The sequence below is a fragment of the Callithrix jacchus genome, chromosome 13 (genome assembly GCF_049354715.1).
Source record: "Callithrix jacchus isolate 240 chromosome 13, calJac240_pri, whole genome shotgun sequence".
NCBI classification, from domain to species: Eukaryota; Metazoa; Chordata; class Mammalia; order Primates; family Cebidae; genus Callithrix; species Callithrix jacchus.
In genome coordinates this window covers 8,685,980-8,691,979 of record NC_133514.1, presented here as the reverse complement: position 1 = coordinate 8,691,979, position 6,000 = coordinate 8,685,980, and positions in this window count along the sequence as shown.

Here is a 6,000-nt window from a genome sequence, read left to right as displayed (position 1 = left end):
AGAAGCTAAGTCTCTAGGAGATTCCACATGGAGAACTCTCGAGTTCAGTATTTCCTGAGTTCTTATATTTTCAAACCTCTTAAAAAATAGACTCATACTTGAAAGATGAGCTGAATAAATTGAATACTTGCCTAACTCGTTTATTCAATCTCTTTACAACGTTGCCTTGCTTGTATTTCCCTTTTTATGTTCCTTTCAGGAAGCCTAATGAAAACCTGACTTTGTTTTATAAATGACTTAGTGGTTTTGTCTTCGAGGCTTAGAGATCTTTTTATTTTGAAGTCAAATAAACATATTTAGAGTATAGCTCGGAACTGACCATTCTAGGTCAATTTCTTAAATGCCTGGTAGCCTTTTCAATATTCAAATTCATGTGTTATTTAATTTTTGAAAGTTTTATGGGATTACAGTTTTAAGCATACCTTTATGATATTTCATTTTGTCACTCTTTGAAGACTAATTATATTGTATCTTCTATCTTCTTTACTTTTCATCTATGTCCATTTCTTTAATACTTTATATTGCTTTTTTTTTTTTTTTTTTTTTTTTTTGAGACAGAGTTTCCCTCTTGTTACCCAGGCTGGAGTGCAATGGCGCGACCTCGGCTCACTGCAACCTCCACCTCCTGGGTTCAGGCAATTCTCCTGCCTCAGCCTCCTGAGTAGCTGGGATTACAGGCACGCGCCACCATGCCCAGCTAATTTTTTGTATTTTTAGTGGAGACAGGGGTTCACCATGTTGACCAGGATGGTCTCGATCTTTTGACCTCATGATCCACCCGCCTCGGCCTCCCACAGTGCTGCGATTACAGGCTTGAGCCCCCGCACCCGGCCAATACTTTATATTTCTTCATTTTATGCTTATTGTATTGCCTATTTGCCTTCTTTGGGGGTGGATTGTGTAATTTATTCTTCATTGTAAAGTTGACATCTTTCTCATTTTTATTTCATGAGTTTAAGTGACCCTCAATTCACATATTACTTTGTACTAAGATTGTATATTTCTATTAAAATTGGTATTTTTCTCGTATTCACAAGCAGTTGCTTAAGGATACTTAATTAAGGCTTGGGTTATCTGTAAATATTTTCCTTTGTTTTCTGTTTGGCTTTTAGTGAGATTCTTCATCTACATCAGTTTCTTTTACTGCTTTCTTTCAACATTTTTATGTGGAAATTTTCCGGGGCGTGTTACTATGTGCTGTTCTCAGTTGCTTGAAACATTTTGTATTTTAACTGCTTATGAACAGGGCATGGGGGAGATACTGGATGACTTTTATGTATGTTAGTCTGAGAACACCCTCTTTTATTTGTGTGTTAGCATAGAGTTTCCAATTGGTGGGGCCTCCTGTTTGTGTGGAGGGGTTTGTGCGTCCTGTGTTTTATAATCCTCTGGTTTCTGTAGCCCTATTTGCCTACTATTGCCTTGTTTACCGTAAGGCTCCCAGGAACACCTCGTCTTCCAAGTCTCTTTACTCTCATTTAGTTGTATCTTTCTAAGACTGTCACTTCTTGTTCTGCACATTTCCAAAGTCGTCTTGTTTTTCACAGCAGCAAGTTCTCTGCTCTATGAGGCCCCAGACCTGTTCTCAGTATGCAGAGTGGGACCTTTACTTTCTAAAAGTAGCTTTCTTTTTATGCTGCCTTTACTGGGCTTCTGGTGTTGAGTTTTTAAGGAGATGTGCCTGTCTTTGTAGATATTTTCTTGTATACATATATGGTATTTTCTCTAGATTATGTACCACGATGACAGTCGCCTTTATGTGGAAAACTCTGTGTTCTGATACAGAGTCATGAGGGTTTGGAATTTGTTGAAAGATTAATGAGGGAGGGATTACTGAGGAAAATTCTCGGGGAATGAGAAGAAGCAACTCATCAAATCTTGGCCTAGTATAAGAGCAAAGTTGCCGTTTACTGTCATGGGAGAACATACGAGAGAAGTAGACATTTGTACAGAAAAACAAGAGTTTGTTTACACAAACTTCGAGAGGCTTGATAGCCATCCAAATGGAATTGTTTATAAGAAAAGGAAATTGGCTATGACAATGGAGTTCAGGAGAAAGGGCTACAATTATTAAATAGTTATCTGAGTGATACCAACATATATGTAAAGTTTGGTCATGGAACCGAATAAGATCACCTAGCATAGCAGAGTCCGAGTGAAGACATTTTGTTCACCCTGAAATGAGCTGCCTAAGTGAAATGGTGTGATTGAAACTCTGATTGTAGGATTCAAGAGAAAATCGAGACATTACAGTTTGAAGCTGTGTGTTTGTCAGCTATTTACACAATGCTGCTGTATAACAAATTGTCTCTGAACTCAGTGGCATAGAAAATTAGCATTTATTTCATGCCCATGAGTCTGAAGGTCAGCTGAGATTCAGTTGATCAAAGCTGGGCCCATGTAGGTGGTTCTGCTTCAAGCTGTGAGTCCAGCTGGACTTGGCTTCTCATTGAGGATTAGGTTTTCATCTGATGAATGAAGGGGCAGCCATCAGCTAGTGACTTAGGGGCACCTGTACTCATGTAATGCCAAGGCATAGGAGGGCAAGGAGGAGCAGGCACTGACATTTAAGGAATGTGCTTCAGACTGGCAGACTGTCCTTTACACCCACATTCCACTGGACCCGGCAAGTCACATCGCTGAGATCAAAGTTGAAGTGAAGGAAATGTGCTCTACCTTTAATGAGAATAATTGCACAACTTCTCATTGTGCAATGGCAAAGGGCAGGAGAAAAGCTGCCCCAACATGGAAATGCAAATTCAATTGTTATTCTGTATCATCTTGGAAATCACCCAAAACATCCAAGAGATAAAACATAAAACACAAATAAAATTAATAAACTCCAATTTCAGTGCATGAGGAGACAGCTAAAATACCAGCCTTGACTCTAGGTGAAAAAGTGGCTGAAGCTCTGGAATCCAGGAACAGATGCATTTAGGAGAAAACACAGATAATTTGATGCAGAGGCAATTTGGTGCAGAGAGAAGATGAAATGATTGCAAATCTCAGAAATAGCTGATTGTATGGTACTTTTCAAAGGACAGGACATGCTGAGGTGAAAACGAAATTCCTTTTTGTAATGGTGACAAGAGAGCATTAGCTTTTGGCTAGAGGTTTTCTGGTTTTGGGTTGGTTCCATGAGTAGAGAAAAGGCTAAATCAGACAAAAAAATAACTCAGTGGAATTGAAGGGGATTCTTTGCATTTCAAAAACCTAGAGGCTTTTTTCTACCCCTTTTGGCTGAGTAGAAGTAAGTGTTTAACAAACTCACAATAAAATCTGCCCATAAGAATAATGTCAGCTAGTGAGGGGGGCTCTGGGTGCTCCTCCATGGAAGTTTTTCACAAATACTTGCATCAGGAAAACTCACTCCCTTCACTGCTGAATAATAAGAAAGGGCCTGTCCTAGGGTCTGTAATGGTATTTATCAATCAGAGGCTGACAAAATCCCTACTTCACATTTTTCAAGTCTCCCTGAGGACATAGACAAATGAGAAGTAGGGATCTGGGGTGCCACCGGCATTTAGTGCATATGGCAGGATTTCTTTTGTTTTTTTTTTTTTTTTTTGCCAGCTGGAGACTTTTGGCTGGCAACGCCCTTTCCAGGCCTTGCTTGGGCCTGGGCTCACTGAAGGAGATGCCCCGTCTATTCCAGCTGCTAGGCCAAGCCTGTCTTGCGCTCTGGCATGGATTCCTAGCCACCACTGTGACTGTACACGCAACCTCTGTGTCCGGTGTGTCCCGAGTTCTTGTGCTGTGTCCAAGGAGAATGAGGTTGTGCTGACATAGAAGGGTGAGGAGGGTGGAGAAGAATTGTACTGAGTGATGAAACAGCTTTCAGCAGAGAGTGGGTGTGAGGGTGATCTCTCCCTCAGTATGGCTGGGTTTGGGGCTTGGATGGGGGCTCAGAATGGGGAGTGTGTGCTGATTGTGAGTATGCACCTAAGGCTAACACAAAGTCACCCCTCAAAGGCAGGGTAGTGTAAAAAAACCAATTAGGGAAGGTTAGGTATGTGTAAAACGGGTGACGATTGGGAATCAGAGGAAAGCATACCAAACAAGAAGGAGGGTTTCTCAATCCGGTCCGTGGATTTACCTGGAACTTGTAGCTAGGTGTTAAACTGTCCGCGGCTTGAAGAGCGGCTTTCACTGGGGCCCAGCCACATCTGCCTAGGATGGTCTGCGTCTTGCCACTGTCAAGTGGCCTCGGTAGTGGTAAATATCCTGCACGGCCCATGGTGGTGCCACTCAAGGAGCTATTGTCCCCTCAATACACCAGCGGACCCTTGTGAGAAACATTGACATGATTTTTCTAAAGAAGAAGGAAATATGCCAATACAAATAAAAGCTGACCAAAAAAGAACATCTCCATTAAAAAAAAAAAAAACAAAAACTAGAAAGTAATTGTAAGTCATGCCTAATGATGTGAAAAAGAGGCCGGGCACGGTGGCTCACGCCTGTAATCCCAGCACTTTGGGAGGCCGAGGCGGGTGGATCACGAGGTCAAGAGATCGAGACCATCCTGGTCAACATGGTGAAACCCCGTCTCTACTAAAAATACAAAAAATTAGCTGGGCATGGTGGCGCGTGCCTGTCATCCCAGCTACTCAGGAGGCTGAGGCAGGAGAATTGCCTGAACCCAGGAGGTGGAGGGTGCGGTGAGCTGAGATCACGCCATTGCACTCCAGCCTGGGTAACAAGAGGGAAACTCCGTCTCAAAAAAAAAAAAAAAACTCAGCAAAATACTAACACAATTTTTTGCATGTGCATGAGCTAAGAACACAAGGGCAGATTGCAAGGTTTCAGGGAAGAGTTGAAAAGCAGTGGGAAGTAACGGAACTTTAGCTGCCGGAGCTCAGGAAAGAAGCAGAAAGGAAAAAACAAACAAACAAACAAACAAACAAAAAAAAACAAAGCAAAAACAAAAACTAAAAGCAATAAAGGCATTATAGGAAGAAAAATAAGAAAGAACAGATACTGCTGGATATGCAGTGAAAGATCAAGTAGATTTATTTGAAGGATAAAATTCTTATTTATATGAGAAACAATATACAGGAACAGATAGCTCAGTATATCCGTTTATACGCAAACACAGACACATGCACATAACACCCCAGTGAAACAGGCTGGGTGGCCATTTTTAAAATCTATAAAGCAGAAAGCTTAAAATAATTACGTAATAGATATAAAACAAACATGTAAATTCAAACGAATGGAGATTAACAAGCCTGTCTGTGAAGACATATAAAACATTTTAAATAGAATAATCACAAAGAATGAAAATAACAAATGGGCAAACACATCCCAGGCAGATATCAGTACATAAATATGTAGGAGGTAGGCGAATAGAGAGGTACAGTAGATAACAGAACAACTTAACAGCAGCTGTAATATAATAATAATGAGGACATCTTTAGGCTTAGTACCACAGCTTATAAGAAGCACTCAAAAATATCAAAGGATGCATTTCATAATCAAAATATAGTATTTATAGTTTCTAATCAGAAACTACCATGGCATAAATGCCTATAAAGCAAAAATTACAATTTATAAAAGTAGAAGTAAATGCACAATTAGAGATGTTGTGTTTCTTCCTTTATTTTATGAGAGCTTGAGAAATGCGATGGATCCAGTTGAATTCTGAATGCTACAGTGCATCCAGCTTTGCTTTAAATGTCTGTTGCTCATTTACAAACCCTGATCACAAAACCCTTCAAAATTTCTAAACAGTAGCTTCACTGTCTTACTAAAAAAAAAAAAAAAAAAAAAAAAAGGCAATTTTGTATAAGTTTGGAGCTCTCTACTCCTTGTAATGTTCCGTTGAATCCATCTGCAAATCCATCAGACCATGTGTGGGAAGTTTTATGTAATTACTGGCTTAATTTTGTCCATGGAGATAGATCTATTCAAACATTCTATTTCTTCTTGAGTCAGCACTCCTGTGATTTTAATTTTTGTTTTTGATGTCCAACAGGGAAGAGTAGCCCTTATATTATGAAA